Source organism: Musca domestica, unplaced genomic scaffold (assembly GCF_030504385.1).
Source record: "Musca domestica strain aabys unplaced genomic scaffold, Musca_domestica.polishedcontigs.V.1.1 45, whole genome shotgun sequence".
In the NCBI taxonomy this organism is placed as follows: domain Eukaryota; kingdom Metazoa; phylum Arthropoda; class Insecta; order Diptera; family Muscidae; genus Musca; species Musca domestica.
The window spans coordinates 6,483,607-6,496,958 of NW_026712335.1; positions in this window are offsets into that span (position 1 = coordinate 6,483,607).

Genomic DNA, 13,352 nt, shown 5'->3' on the forward strand with positions numbered 1-13,352 from the left:
TATGTCTGTCTGTTTGTCTGGCTGATGCGCACGATAACTCTAGAAGGGAGTATCCGATTTGATTTGATCCAAACTTGGTACATCGTAATATTTTTGTCAAACTTAGATCGAAATTTTCAAAAAAAATATTTTTTGCCCAGAAAGTGAAAGGATAATCCGATTTTGCTCCAACATTGCACATCCTAATATTTGCGTCAGTGCTAGGTCAAGTATGAAAATGGACAATTTCGGTCCACTCCATCAGGTACCTCCCCCACAAATGGTAAACATTTTGAATAATTACAACTCTCATAATATGTGATTTAAGAGTCCGATTGTCTTCAAATTTCACACATCCCAATATTTATATAAACCCAAGGTATGGTGTTAAGAAGGAGCATATCGGTCCACTCCTTCAGGTACCTCCCCCACAAATGGTCGAAATTTTCAAAAAATACATATTTTTTTGCACAGAAAGAGAAACGATAGTCTGATTTTGCTCCAACTTTGAAAATCTTAATATTTGTGTCAGTGCTAGGTCTGGTGAGAGTATGGACAATATCGGTCCACTCATTCTGGTACCTCCCCCACAAATGGTCGAAATTTTCAAAAATATATATTTTTGCATAGAAAGATAAACGATAATCTTATTTTGCTCCAATTTTGCAAATCCTAATATTTGCGTCAGTGCAAGGTCTGGTGCGAAAACGGACAATATCGGTCCACTCCTTCTGGTACCTCCCCCACAAAGGGTCAAAATTTTAAATAATTACAACTCTCATAAAATGTTATGTAAGAGTTCGATTGTCTTCAAAATTCACAGATCCCAATATTTATATCAACCCAAGGCATGGTGTTAAGATGGAATATATCGGTCCACTCCTTCAGGTACATGCCCCACAAATGGTCGAAATTTTCAAAAAATACATATTTTTTGCACAGAAAGAGAAACAATAATCTGATTTTGTTCCAACTTTGCAAATCTTAATATTTGCATCAGTGTTAGGTCTGGTGATAGAATGGACAATATCGGTCCACTCCTTCTGGTACCTCCCCACAAATGGTCAAAATTTTGAATAATTACAACAATTCTTCTATTGTTATCAGTAATATTGCCGAAGTCCATGTATACCTAAAATGCACGGATTCCAAGGAATCCTAATCCGAACATTTCAAAAAGCGATAATGTTCTTTTAGGAAGTCAAACACTTGACCGCTATTGGAATTACAAAAGACTGATTTGTTTAGGAATAATCTAGTCCCACAGCCGTTGATGCCTCTGATGTGGTGTGGCTTTTTAAATTTTTTCCTTAAAAAACATCTTATAAATTTTAACAAACATGATACAGTAATGCCACCACAGGCATACATTCACTTGTTATGTCAAATCTAATTTGTTCTTCTTAATTCACAATGGTACGGGGGGGATTATGAAAACACATGCCGACCAACATCGAAGACTTGTTTTTACAACTATATCATATTTCTATTTGTCATTAATCTACTTTTGTTGCTATTGTAACTGTTCAGTATCACAATTATGAAGCGTCTTTTCTTCTCTCCTCTTGGCGGAATGATGATGTGAATGAGTGTGTGTGTGTATTTTAAACATTCTTAATGCGAATATAATACAAACCATTAACAAGTATCTGTGTAGATGGTGATGGCCTAGCTGAAACAGCCAGCCACCCAGCCTGCCAACCAAATAACCAACCAACAAGCCGAAAATCTGTGGTAGGCATTATTTAGCTGAATTTCATTGACATGAAAGACAGTGATTTAATGGGAAATTTATTTGAAGTCAAATGTTATTATGGAACAGGTGGGTAAATTGGGGTGATAGCTACATACAAAGGATCTGGTGGGCTTTCCAATGCCTGTTAAATAAATAGGAAGTGCTGACAAGTTGAGGGAATCGCTTGGGTAATATTCCATTTTTTTAGGAATTTTGTTATAAAGTGGGAAATTTGAATTTTTTTATTTTTAAAATTTAAAGAAAAGAAAATAAATCCGTAAAAACATTTTCTTAATATTTGTTTATCATTGCGATGTTTATCATTATGATTTGTTTTTCTGAAGATTTTTTGTTATAAAGAGGGAAATTTGCATTTTCTTATTTTTAAATTTTAAAGAAAAGAAATCCGTAAACACATTTTATTTATATTTGTTTATCATTACGATGTTTCTCATTATGATTTTTTTTTAAAGAAATTTTTTTATAAAGATGGAAATTTGCATTTTTTAATTTTATAGTAAATATATCGGATATATATAGCGAACTATATACAATGTGTATATACAAAGGAAGGGGATGTTAGCTATAATGCTTATATCTCAAGAATGGCTGGACCGATTTTGACAAATTTTGTCAATTCAGAACGCCCTCTTGGCATAAAAGTAGAAAATCTGTAGTATTTTGTGACATTTTTTTTATTTTTTCATACTTTTTTATCGCATGCGATTTTTTCATTTTGACTTATGATATTGAAGTGTATATTTTGTAATACTTTTTCACCTTACAACACAGGTTGGGGTTATTGTATGCAGATTGCAATTATCGTCCAATCCTCACGAAAATTTTCATAAGTGCAGGGTTAGGCTCAAAAGGACTAGGCCTATTGTTTTCAAAGATGTCCGCAATATATTTGGGGGTTGAAATGGACCAACAACTAAAAATTTTCCTGATTTTGCAGCGGTTATAAAGTTCACAAATAGAAACCAAAGGACACGAAATCTCTCATGAAGTTAGAATTTAGGACAGCGGGTAGAATGGACCACTACTTTTGCGTAAAAAATACCAACATTACTTACAGGCGATATCCGAAATACACAAAATTCGAAATTCTGGCTTTTCATGCTGAATTCTTTGACGAATATAGCCAATTATCGTAGACAAACAAATCATATATGTGAGACTAAATTTTTGATATACAGAGGGGCCTCTTGCTTGTAGAGATGATATGAAAATAATTAGGGGTTCAAATTAATTGAAATTGAAACCAATCGACACGGAATTTTGCATGAGAAGAGAGTTAAGGACAGGGAAGAAGCCTAGCATTTTGGATGACCATTGCATTATATATAGCTGTAAAATAAACCACAACAACTAACAGCACGACGGAGTGCGTAAATATTGGGCAAATGTCCTTGGTCACAATGCTAAGGGTAATATCTGGGCAGTGCTCCGTGACAAAATTTCAAAATCGAAATCTTCCAAAGTGGATTTGGACATAAGGGGTTCTAACATATTGTAATGTTGTAGGGTATCACATGGTCGGCCCCGCACGGCTATAGCCTTTGCTTACTTGTTTTTAAATGAATTTTGTTATAAAGTGGGAAATTTTCTTCATTTTATTTTTAAATTTTAAAGAAAAGAAATCCGTAAAAACAGTTTATTAATATTTGTTTATCATTTTGATGCAATGCCTTTTTAATTGTGGTTTTTCGTTTTAAGCTTTATTTTCACTGTTTGTATTTCTTTGATGTTGGCTGTTTGTTTTTCCTTTCTTTTTTTTGTAGCCATGTATTAAATTCAACAGATATACTTGTGTGCGTATGTCGGAGCCATTGGAATGAGGGAGGTACACATGAACAGCTCTGTTGTATGTCAAAGGTGATGATATCAATTCTGGCATCCATTACACGTGTTAATGGTATTGCTGATAGCAGCAGCTTTTCCTTTTGCTCCAAACTCTGCTGTTTTACGACAAGTTAATACCGAAATAATTTGTTTCAAAATAGGTCATATCGTTGTGGGTTACAAAAAACAAAAAACAGTAAAACGATTTAATACCATCAGTGTAGGGCATATATCATAAGCGTCATATCCCTTTATAGAGAATTAGTTTCAGAATTGGAGTTGATTTGGCAATGTCAAATTTCTTAAAAATATGTCATAAGTTTTTAATGAAATCTCCCATTTCTAAACTAAACCAAAGTCTTCCATAATTAAAAGCCTTTTTAAAGTTTGGCCTAAAACCCTTGAATTTTTCACAAATATTATAAGATGTTATAAGAAAATTAAGTATATAGTATACATTTTTCATTGGCTCATATATTCACAAATATATTTAGTCTCGGATATTTTCTCCATTAATATTTAGTATAGAAAACTTATTTTTTTGACTATTTAGCCTAAAACGAAATTTTATGTTATTTTTACTCATCAAATCGGAAAAGAGGCAGAGAAAACCTTAACCAGGAAAATAAGGAAATATTTTTCCGCTTTTTTTAGCAGCATTAATGTATATATTTCCTTGATTTATAATGGAAGCAGAGACTTCTTTTCCTTGGTGACTTACAGTGTAATTTAGAGAATATTATTTTTGTCTTAGACTGTATCATTCTAAAGTGACGAATTGTTAAGTTAATTTACGACAAATAATTATGTAAAATATTTTGGCATACTGGGATCCCGTATACAGGGTGAGATAAAAAAAAAACTAAAACAAAGTCAAACGCCATAATTTTTAAATTTTTTTAAATTTTATTGAATGAAAGCAAAAAATTTCGGAAATATCATCACATTTTAGAAAAACTAAGATTTGTTCAAATTGGTCACCTTTGGCACGAATTATGGCCTTCAAATGGCCAATGAAACCATCACACTCTGCCCGAATGTTGCTCTGCGGTATTTTGGCCTAACTCTGGCGAAGCGCTTGCTTGAAGTGATCGACACTTTGGTATTTTTAAGTGCCAACCTTGCTTTCCAAAATAGTCCAACGGATTGGTATCCGGAGCTTTTGGTGGCCATTGTGCGCTGGAAATGAAGCGAGGAACATCATTTTGTAACCATTCTTGGGTGGCGCGTGCTGAGTGCGATGGTGCTGAGTCCTGATGGAATGTTCACGGTCTGCGGCTAAAATGTTTGCGTGCCCAAGGCTTTTATACACCCTCCAGAATATTTTCGCGATAATATTCGGCATTTATTCTGATGCCACTGCCGATAAATACGAGGGGAGAGCGACCATCGGCTGTTATGGCGGCCCACACCATCACTATGGCCGGCGCTTGAGTTCTGGTGGCCAACCGAAGGTGCAGATTTTTAGCAGACCTCTTTGGCAAGTAAACACAATCCTTTTGTGTTTGTTTCCAAACTGCTGGACAACGAATGTTTTCTCATCGAAGAAAACCAAATTCGGCAGTTCATTACTATCGGCCAAGAGAAGCAACTCTTAGCTCGTTTGAGTCTATTTTCTTTTTGTTGCGGTGTAAGTTATTACGCTTTTAGGAATTTCAATGGCCTTACCTCGACCTTATTTTTTAATATTTTGCCAAATGGAATATTGCGATATGTTCAGCTCATGAGCCATTTTTCGGCCACTGCAACGCGGGTTTCGATCAAGTAGCTTCTTTACTTTTCGAACCATTTCTGCTGATGCTGCAGTTTTCTTCCGTCCACTTCCTTGACAAGATCTATTCACATTTAAATGCTGGAGTGCTCTAACGATAGCCATTTGCCGTTTTCCAGCCAAATATAAAAAAATCGCACCATCGCGCTTGAATTCCATCACGAATAACTTTTTTTCTGGAAAATTCTCACCAAGATGCTTTTGTACGCTTCTAAACAATATAATGAGCTGTCACTGGAATAATTTTAACAGCTGTCGCAGCAACTTCGGACTGAAGTCATTTCTAAGCTACACCTCCGACAGCAGTTAAAATTATTCCAGTGATAGCTCATTATATTGTTTAGAAGCGTACAAAAGCTTTTTGGTGAGAATTTTCGAGAAAAGAAGTTATATATTATCTGAATAACTATCCACACGAAACGCCTAAAGCTAGGGTCAATTTTGATGCATTCGTACTGAAAGGGTACGAAAAAAAGTAATTTTTCTAAAAAAAATTATACTTAGAGTGTACCCAAGGATTTCTGGAAATCCAAACTTTAAGGTTACGAGTTGATAGTGCTTTTGGTAGATAGGTTGTAGGTGGTTTTGGAAATATGTAGGGTGAACGGATGAAGTTGAATTTTTAAAATTTTTTATTGGGATGCCTGTTGGTAGTAGGTTTGTAAAAAAGAGCTGGTTTTGGGATTGTGTACTACAAGTGCCCGGAAAGTATTAAATAGTACGATTCACACAATTTGGTATTGGGTGAAGGGATAATGCTTGAAATCTGAAATTTGGTATTGGAATATAGCTGAAAACCTAAAATTGGATATTGATGTCACTCTAGTGCCTGCGACTAAGATATGAAGCAGTTTATGGTAATGTGTACTGTAATCCTCATATTGAAGACTCTGTATCTGGAATAAAGATATGAAGGAAATTCGGGAAATGTGTACTATAATTGTACGAGTACTAAAGTACTAAGTGGTACTTTATTTGGTAATGGGAAATTTGGATAGTTAAAATCCTGAAAATTTATATATTTAGGTTAATGTTTCGTATCTGAGATTGACATATTGATATTGTTTTTAAAATGCGATCTTTAACTAAATTGTAATAAATTTCGGTATTGGTCTAGTGATAGAGCTGAAATCCTGAAATTTGATATGGATGTCACTGTTGGTGTTTGTAGTTTGTGTATTGTAGTCTGAAAATTCCTACTATGAACGTAGGAAAAGCGCAAAATGGCACAAAATGTGCCATTGGAAAACCTAGAAAGTCTGAAAGTTTAGTTCGATGCATGAAATTATGATTAAAAAATTTGTCAAACTGAACAAGATGCGCATTTTGATTATTAAAAAGCTTAACATTAAGTAGTGGAACGAATTTAAAATTCTGAGATGAAATTTTCGCTGACGAAGGAGAAGGCTCTTGCGATTAAGGAATATGTGTGCCTTTTGATCTTTGCTATCCTGAAGGCAGCATAATTTATTAAAACTATGGAGGACGAAATAACAGAACCGGTGACTATTGAATCTTCTATAATTCCAATGCAGCCTCCTTGCGCAGAACACATCCTCTATTATATATGATTAAATCAAAATTTCTTATAACACTAGGGATATTAACATGTCACTGCAATATCCGATCTGGAACGTCAAAGTGGATAATTCTAACATCTAATACTGCCGACTGTGTGGGGATGAGGAAGAGTATGAAACGATTCAACACCTTTTATGCCACAATCAACGGAAATACTACAAGCTTTAGGAGAGCACTCCACTCACGATCTCAGTGTGCATTCAGGCATTTTAATCTATAACATCTATTACCTTTCGCCTCTCTCAGCTTAAATTTCTCCTTTTTTTCTTTTCACGCAGTATGATGACAATGGAGGACAAGTTCATCAAAGTCGAATTTATGAAATATTTTTGCGGAATATTTCTTCCTTAAAATACAATTTTTTAATATCTGTTTCAAAAGCTGATTTTAGGCGGAGTTCCCAAAACCAAACAATCGAAATTTTCATGTTTTCATCAATGGAATCAAATTTTATGCACAATTTTTTCGCATGCCTTCCATATATTTTTCCATAAAATTTATTTTCAATGGAATGTGGAGGTTCTTGACTACTTGACTCACAGTGCTATATGATACGACCGAATGTAAAACATTGGATAACACCCACAAATCCTAATAACCTCCGAACAGCTTTGTTCGGCCCAAATCTTCCCCCAGGTTACCTAAAACAAACACAACAAAAATCCTCCGTTGAACATGGACTGATTTTTTTCTCTTTTTTCGGTTATATTTGATGATATTTGATCATTTGTATATTTATTTTTTATTTGATTTAAAAAATAAGAAAAACAAAACGACATCATAATTCCCCATAAATAATGAATATTTTACAGATTTCTGCTTTGTATTCCACATTTATATACACAGTACTTGACACACATTTATTTGAATTTCTGCATGTATTTGTGTATATGTATGTGCGTATAATTGTATTGAACAAAATACTGACATATGACAATAGATAGCATATGCATAAAATAAATTATAACAAAAGTGAAACAATCAAACATACCTTTCAACTACAGACATATTAATTTATTGAAAAATAATATAAAAAATAAAACAAAAAAAGAAAATCATAACGAAATATGAGCACATATTTGTTCAAAAGGGTCTTGAATAAAATAACATAATCCATTTGTTATGTAGAAAATTAAAAATTGATATACATAGAGGGAGGCAGACAGAATATAAAAGAGTCAAGATTTATACGAGATATATTCAGATAGAACAAATATTTTATACTATCAATAATTAAATCAAAAAAGGTATATTTTTTTAAATGAAGGCAGATCAAAAACTATATAATTCGTAGGCGTGTTGCAGCCAATAACTATTTTAATAAGTCATATTTTCAAAGGTGTAAAATCGGGGTCCATATATCACAATTTTTATACCCTACAACACTATGTGTTGGGGGTATTATAAGTTTGATTGGGCCATGTATCACCTCGAAATGTTGGTTTCCAACATATGGAAGTATATATGGATCTTCCTATCTCGCCGAGATGAGTCGATCTAGCTGTGTATGTCCGTCCGTCCTTGTTAATTTGTAAACACTCTACAGGTCGTAATTATGACCAGATCTTCACGAAATTTAGAATGGAGGTGGTGCTAGAGCCAGAATAGAAGCCTATTGCTTTTAGAGATGATCGCATAATATTTAGGGTTGAAATGGACCAAAAAATTCCTGATTTTGCAGTTACTCTACAGGACCAAGTTGCTCTTATAGACCAATCAGTTGCTCTTATAGACCATTCAAAGCGGACGAACAGGTCATTCTGACCGTTACGTAGATGCCGATATTAAATATAACGGTTATATATAGCGAAATATATACAATGTATATATACAAAAAAAGCTAGAAATCTTATATCTCAAAAATGGCTGGACCGATATAGACAAATTTTATCAATGCAGGATGCCATCTTGGAATAAAAGTATAAAATCTAAAAAAATCGCCAATATGATGTTAATATAGATTTTGTAGTATTGTGTGACTTTTTTATATTTTTTCATATTTATTATCGCATGCGATTTTTTCAGTTTGACTTATAATATTGTATATTTTGTAATATTTTTTCACTTATAACACAGGTTCGGGTTATTATATACAGATTGCAATTATCGTCTGGTCCTCACGAAAATTGTTACAAGCTTAGGGTTAGGATCAGAAGGGCTAGGCCTATTGTTTTCAAAGATGTCCGCAATATATTTAGGCGTTGAAATAGACCAACAACTAAAAAATTTTCTGATTTTGCAGCTGTTATGAAGGTCACAAATAGAAACCAAAGGACACGAAATGTCGCATGGAGTTAGAGTTCAGGACAGCGGCTTTTATTCTAATTTCGTTGACGAATCTAGTCAAATATCGTAGACAAGCAAATCATATAGATGAGTGTAAATTTGGAGATACAAAGGGGCCTCTTGCTTTTGGAGATGATCGCAAAATATTTGGGGTGCAAATGAACAAAAAACAGAAAAAAATTCCTGATCACACAATTGAAGCCAATTGACACGCCTGAGAAGAGAGTTAAGGACAGGGAAGAATTCCAGCATTTTGGATGACCATTGTATTATATTTAGCTGTAAAATGGACCACAATAATTAACTGCACGATTGAGTGCGTAAATATTGGGTAGATGTCCCCGGTCAAAATGTAAAGGGTAATGTCTGGGCAGTGCTCTGTGACATAATTTAAAATGTTAAATCTTCCAAAATAGATTTGTAAATAAGGGGGCTTCTAACATATTGTATTGTTGTAGGGTATCACATGGTCGGCCCCGCACGACTATAGCCTTTGCTTACTTATTTTCTTTAAATTATAATGTTTGCATTTCATTTCTTTATTTTAACCCCTTAAAAATTCTTCAAACTTTAGCTTACTTCTCAATCGATTATATACGTAAGGGATTTTCTAAAAAAAAAAAAATACAAATGAACCAAATGTCTAAGTGCCTCGTTATCGAACATAACCTTCAAATTTATCGACAACTCCACAATGCCCGGGGGACGTTTAACTTTAAAAAATTGTCTATTTTATGGCCTATATATTTTTCATTCGCTTCAGCCCATGGAGAAACATAAATTAGTATGTGCAAAGTGTTTTGTGGCCACATGTGTCATCTGGACGTTTGGTTTATTGTTTCTGTTTTAACAATAACTGGAATTCGATAGTCGAAACAGTGTTTGGATAACACAATTTTTATATATAGATACGCAATTGACAGCATACATTTTCGTAAGGAGAAATACAATGAAATAAAAGTTAACATCTTATCCTATTGGTAAGGGTATTTTTAAAAAATACATTGAATTTTAGGATTCTTTTAATAGTTTTTAGCTTAATTTGTTTCTGATTAACTTCTATATTTGCTCTCAATGCAAAATATAACATCAATTTCGATATCTAGAAATGCAATTTATAACATACATTTTTGCAAAAAGAAATACTAAAAAATAAAAGCTAATATCTTTAGACATATGAGAGAAATGATTAAAGGAGAGGGGATGTAGCTTCAAATAATGCCGTAGCATTGATGGGTCTTATTAGTATGGCTATTTTTGAAAATTGTATTTTCAAGTCATTCTGCACTGCAATTTTGAGGAGGACAAAGCTAAATGGCACGATTTTCTAAACAACGCAAATTCCAAATCAACTCTCAAATTAAATCCCATGCTGAAAATGAGATCAGGTTTTTTAAAACACTTTAAATCGACCGGTATGTGAGCATGTGTTTATATGTTTTAGTACTATTTAGTCAAGTCATTATTTATAATAAAACAAGTAAGCAAAGGCTACAGTCGAGCGGGGCCGACCGTTGAATACCCTACAACACTATAATAAACGATACAGTTTATATATGCGAGATACTCGAAAGAATTCCACAAGATATTGTGACGAATAATAAAACAAAACCATCAGGTTTCGTTCTCTAATTTTCGAATAATATCAATTTAAACTTATTTCCTCATTTCCAATTTATTGGTAGATGTTGCACTTAAATGGTCTTCCTAGATCTGGAACCAATATTTCCCAAAGACCTATAATCTCAGAAGTGGCAAAATATTAACATTTATTATTCGTTTTTGACTGAAACGCATCTATATGAGATACAGACATTTGACTATATTCTTCAACGAAATTAGCGTTAACAAAATAGTCAGAAGTGCGTCTTTCCTGTATTTGTGAATTCTCCAAAAAGTCACTGGAATGGACATTTTTGTATTTTGTCTACAAAAGTTGGCAAACTATTTCACACACTTAATATTTTTGGATGGCCATCCAAAACTGTTTGGCTTTTGCAATGTCCGGTAACCCCCATTCAAATGTGCGTGAGGATCGGGCGATAATTACGACCTGCTGACAATTTTGCAGTTTCGGTCCATTTCAACCTCTAAATATATGGCGATCATCTCCAAAAAGAGTAGGCTTCTATTCTGACCCTCATCTTATCCCCATGCAAAATTTCGTAAGGATCGGGCCATAAATGCGATCTATATATGATATCCTGATATCCTAACTACTTAGTTTTGTTAGCTGTAGAAATATTACCAAATGTTTAATTCAAAATGATAAAAGATATGGTCTATTTTACCCGCTAAATATTATCCGATGACCACCCAAATTGGTTGGCTTCTTCCCTAAATTCTAGATGCGAAATTTCGCGTCGATTGGTCTATAATTGTGACCTGTAGAGCAACTGCAAAATCAGCAAATTTTTCAGTTTTTGGTCCATTTCAACCCCTAAATATTATGCAATCCTCTCCAAAAGAAATAGGGTTCTATTCTGACCTTAACGCCACCTACATTTTAAATTTCGTGAAGATCGGGCCATAATTGCGACCTATAGAGTGATTACAAATTAACATGGACAGACGGACAGATTGACGGACGGACATACATAGCTAGATCGACTCAGCTCGGCGAGATAGGAAGATCCATATATACTTTCCTATGTGGGAAATCATTATTTCGTGGTGTTACATAATTTTTGGCCCAATGAAACTTATAATACCCCCAACACATAGTGTTGTAGGGTATAAAAAATATGCCACTTATATGAGCCAGATATGTGAAATATTATATTTAAAATACCAGCATAAAAGAACAAAACCCCGGGCCAGCTAGTAAGATCATATATTGGAAAACATCTATGAATTCAGAAGGAACTCTAAAGCGTGGCACAGTGAGAGAAATATATCAAAATAACAAAAACTTTCCCATAAGAAACATAGCGAAACCGATGGAATTTTCATTTAAGACACTAACAATATCCTCCCGTAAAGTTTTTATATTCCTATTTTTTACCGCAAATTAAGGCGTATACATATTGGTAATGGCTGATATTATGTACGTACACCATACGCTATATAGTACCCACTAAGATTTAAATAAAGTTTTGGTTTTATTGAAGGATATTTTCGTGTAGATATGGGCTCAACTTTAATGCATCTGCAATGGTAATTTTACAACACCCCACTAGCTCATTATATAATAGATCCTCTAGCTGGTTAAGTGATTAAAAGGGTTATATGTAATTTAAATGGAATATAATTTAACAGGAAGGTGAAAACGTCACATTCCAACTTCTAGTTAACGGAGTGAGATAATTACCCACAGTTGAACATTGCGATTTGTTTTTGTTTTAAGAATATTCTTGTTGCTTGTTACGTCAGTCATTCAATGAAAGCTACATGTTGTTGTTGCAGCTTTCGTCGTTTCTATGCTAACTGACTGTATTACATATTAGCTACAGGATTGAAGAGCTATTAGCTTTCCATATAAAAACAATAAAATAAAAACCGTCTAGATACCAAAAACTAACTTTACCACCGTCCGTTTATTTTCAAACTTCACAAATTTTAATATTTACAATATTTTAAAAAGAGTCCACCTTAAAATGTTAGTACTCCGTGCATCATACTAATTTTTCCGACTTTCAAGGTTTTCAAGGTTTCGGAAAAAATAATGTTAACCTTGGCACAAAAAAACAAATGCCAAACTTCCAAGGATGATATTAGTAAAACCATTGCACAATGGGCCAATATCCAATTTTTCTGTCAATACCATTTCAATGTCTCCATATGTAAACCCTAGAAACCGTCAATGACCTAAATATCAAACTGCAGGATATCAGTTCTGTAATTTATTTTATTACCAAATTTAGTACCATTTGGTTCAATTATAGTACGTTTATCCAAACCAAGTCCTTCTCTCAACCACAGACACCAACAGTGACACCCATATCAAATTCAAGATTCAAGCCCTATCCCTTCACCCAATACCAAATCTAGTAGCATTTAGTTTGCACATCCAAAACTACATAAAGGGTGAGATAAAAAACTGCAACAAAGTAAAACACCATAATTTATATTTTTTTTTTTTTTTAAATTTTATTGAATGAAAACAAAAAATGTCGGAAATAGCATCAAGTTTTAGAATAAATTTGGATTTGTTCG